The 4,144-nt window shown below is 35.5% G+C and overlaps 1 pseudogene; it reads left to right on the top strand.

Annotated features, from left to right (window-relative positions):
- The first annotated feature begins 2,198 nt into the window (after positions 1-2,198).
- Positions 2,199-2,778, top strand: LOC110572626 (annotated as a pseudogene).
- The last annotated feature ends 1,366 nt before the right edge of the window (positions 2,779-4,144 follow it).

The raw sequence follows: 4,144 nt of genomic DNA, 5'->3' as shown, positions 1-4,144 counted from the left end.
CACCTGACTCAAGAAGTCTCTGCTGCCCTCCGGGATTAGGTTAGGCTTTCTCATTTGTTAGTTATTATAACACCTTACACTCTTCCTTTGTAGCACTTTTCCAAAAGTATTTATTGAATTATGCAATTAATGAATTGCTTAAAACCTTCTATCTCTTTTCCAACCCACCAAAATGCAGGTTTCGTAAGAATAGAGGCTGTACGTCTATAGTTCTTTATATTATCACCAGTGACCAGAAAATGGCTTTACAGAAAAGATACTCAATAATATTGGTTGCAAGAATTTGGGGATGTCCCTGCCAGGTGCTTTGCATATGCCAGCTAAAGGATTTGGGCATTAACCTGGCAAAACTGAAGGAGCCAATATACGTGACCACTGATGGACTATCAGTCCAACATATTTTAAGAGAGATTTCCTTTTTTGTCAGATGCTGCAAAAGGGGAAAAAATGCTGTCCTGACTGAATAAACCCCAAAGACTTCTACCTTCAGACTTCAGAATATCCATGTTTGCTTGGGGAAAAAAAGTAAATATTAGTCTATCTGGCATTATCCTGCCATTTCCCTATGTATTCTCCTAATTCAGGCACTTTTACCAAATGGGTTCTCCCTAATAATCTCTGTATCTTAAACATGCTGAGCGCTCACACTCCACCAGGGCAATATAAATTAAAAGCTTATACTCTTCCTAGCAGTACTCACATTTAGGCATTATCAATATCTTTTCTTTCTGGACTTGGAAAAAAAAACTCAAAAGACATAAACAACAAAACAGGTTAAAAATGGTATTCTAGGCATTGCAGGTACACTACAATGAGGCTAATGAAGAAATTATAAAAGTTTTATGATATGCTATGTTCTATTGTGATTCAATAGTACATTAATGACATTAAAAATGACCCATTAATCACAGACAAACATTGAGCTAATATACTCGCTGCACTAGGCAATATATACCTTTCAATTAAAAAGGGCATATATTTTATAATTTAAAGGACAAAATAGCTGAGTTCAAGGCCAATAATGTAAGGAGAACTCTAGAATTCTAAATTTCAAAAGTGCAATTTGGTTATTTCATGTACCATAAATCAATGTCCTGTGTAATCAAAAAAGGAAAAATGAAAGTCTGTCTAAATTAATAATAGTTGAGCAGCCCATGTATATTAATCTAATCTAACGGGTTTTATTACTCTGCAGAAATTTTCTCAAGGCTTAATATCTCTTATATAAAAAAGAAAGGATTGGGATTGATTAAAAAATATAATTGAGGAAAGTATTCATTTCAACTATAAATGAAAACTGGTAATGAATGAGCAATGAATGACCATGAGTTCTGTCATTGCTCAGTAATCATATTTAACAGAGAAATATAGTTCAGATTAAAATATGCTGAGATAGAGCTGGAGAGGAATTAAAAAAAAAAAAACTAGGTATTTTAATTTCTAATTAGGTGCCTTGAAGCGGTGAGCAATTTCACTAAGACTAAATTGCCCTTGCTACTTAAAGCCTTATAGCTAGATGATATGGTCTAACAACCCTAACACTTTCACAATTAAAGTGCATAGGTTTTTGTACATTTTAAAATATTTGAATAAAGCTTCAAAGTACAGTAAAATAACTGGTCATTATAAAAAGAGTTAACTATTAAGAAAAATATCAAAATATGGTTGTGTACATAAATGTAGATATATGTGTGATGTGTATTTAAAATCTATAAAAATAATATGATAAAACAAAACTAAATTAGGTAAGAAAAATTAAGCAAAGAGAAAAATGTTCACATAAAGGAACATAAATTTGTTTTATGGTTACACCACATAATCTGTACATCAGTTATAAGAAGAGAATCTCAAATGAATTGAATTTCTATCAGCCAAGAAGAAAAGAAAAAAACAGATTCTATGATTCAAAATGTGTCAAAAATGACATCAGATATTTAGAAGAATTAGTAATATTCATGGTACTTAGTCCAGAAAAATTTTTCCTAGAGGCTATCATAGGGCACTGTCAAACAATGAACAATACCTTAGAGTGAAAATGACACACTTGAATTAAATATTTATTATTCTATGCTCTGCAACCTACTAGGTGGTAGGTATTTAAAAAGTGAACAAAACAGGCATGTGCACACCTAATCTCAGCTCATCTCCCCAAGCGCCAACCCTAGTCCCCCATGTGGTCCCATTTCTGCTCCAACAAGATGAAAGAAACTATCACAAACCAGGAGAAACTCGCCAAACTGCAAGCACAAGTGCTCAGTGGTGGGAAAGGAACTGTGCCTTGAAAGAAGAGGGTCATAGAATGGCTATAGCAAATGATAAAAAACTTCAGCTCACCTTAAAGAAGTTAAGGGTAAACTATATCTCTGGTATTAAAGAAGTGAATATATTCATGAACCAAGGAACAGTGATCAACTTTAACAACCCTAAACTTCAGGCATCCAGGGCAGCGAACACTTTCACCATTCCAGGCCATGCTGAGGCAAAGCAACTGACAGAAATGCCGCCCACGATCCCAAACCAACCTGGTGCAGATAGTCTGAGTAGTTAAGAAGACTGGCTGAAGCTCTGCCCAGTCTGTGGATGGAAAAGCACCACTTACTGGAATTTAAATAAAAATTGGAAAAAATAAATAAAAATAAATAAATAAATAGATAAAGTTTTTAAACCTTTAAAGAAAAAAAAAAAGGGAAAGCACAGCTTACCTCCAGAGAGGAGGATGATGAAGTTTCAGATCTTATGGAGAATTTTGATAAAGCTCCCAAGAATGAAGCAAATTGAATTGAGTCAACTTCTGAAGAAGATAAAACTTAAAGAAGTTACTAAGAGTGGCTATTTTTTAAAGATTTTATTTATTTGAGAGAGAGAATGAGAGAGAGAGAGAGCACTAGAGACAGAGAGAGAGAGAGTAAGCACGAGCGGGGATCAGAGGGAAAGGGAGAAGCAGACTCCCCACCAAGCAGATAGTTGGATGTGGGACTGAATTCCTGGACCCTGGGATCACAACATGAGCTGAAGACAGACACTTAACCAATTGAGCCAACCAGGCACCCCTAAGAGTGGTTGTTTTATATTATGACGGCATTTTAAAATTTTCTTCATGGATCTGATAAAATCTAGATCTCTAATATTTTTAAGCCCAAGCCCTTGGACACTGCAGCTCTTTTCAGTTTTTGCTTATACACAATTCATTCTCTGCAGCTAATTAAGCTGAAGAAGGCTGGGAATAAAGTTTTAAACAAGGTTAATAAAGTTCTTTGCCTAGTACACAAATGAAAAAAATTAAAAATTAAAAAATAAAAGGTGAGCCAACAGGGGTGTCTAAGTGGCTCAGTCATTTAAGTGTCCTGACTCATAATTTCAGCTCAGGTCATGATCTCAGGGCTGTGAGATTGAGCCCCCCACATTGGGCTCCCTGCTCAGTGGGGAGTCTGCTTGAGATTCTCTCTGCCCCTTCCCTCCAATCCATGCTCACCCAAGCTCTCTGTCTCTCTCTCAAATAAACAAATGTCTTTTTTTTTAAGTGAGCAAAACAAAAAGTTCTTCACTTGTTAGATTTTCATTCCAACTAGGAATGTCATAAAACAACTATCATTTCATTTTAGAAAAGTGCTATGTTGGGGAAGTTCCTGTTAGTTATTGGAACACACTGTTAGTATGATGAATTTCATGGAGTCTTTGCTTACAAAGGTATAAATGTATTTGGTTTAGGTCAGTGGCATCGTATTAGAATATAAAAAGGATATGTATCTGTGCATGGTTTCCTAATGCTCTGGTGTGACCAAGGCATGTCATCAGGAAACTGATGGTTAGCATAACCTTCAACGTGTTTCTCTCAGGATAGATCAGGTTATAATGTAGTAACAAAGAATCTGCACATTTTAATAGCTGAAAACAACAATCTTACCCGCACTACGTATCAGGCACGCGCACATAGTATGGTGTACTCTACCATTTGGATGATCACCATGGCAGGAATAAGGGAATATGGCAATTTATATATTGACTCTTAAGCGCTGCTCCCTTGACATAATACATTTCACATATTTTGTTGACCGAAGTCAGTAATAAGACTACAGCTATCTTGAAGGTAATGATGTTCAAGAAGATGCTGAGAGAAGCTATGAGTGAGATAATATTTCCTAAC

This window comes from Neomonachus schauinslandi, chromosome 13, assembly GCF_002201575.2.
Source record: "Neomonachus schauinslandi chromosome 13, ASM220157v2, whole genome shotgun sequence".
NCBI classification, from domain to species: Eukaryota; Metazoa; Chordata; class Mammalia; order Carnivora; family Phocidae; genus Neomonachus; species Neomonachus schauinslandi.
The sequence above is the reverse complement of the archived record's forward strand: the minus strand, read 5'-3'. Positions and strand labels throughout refer to the sequence as shown.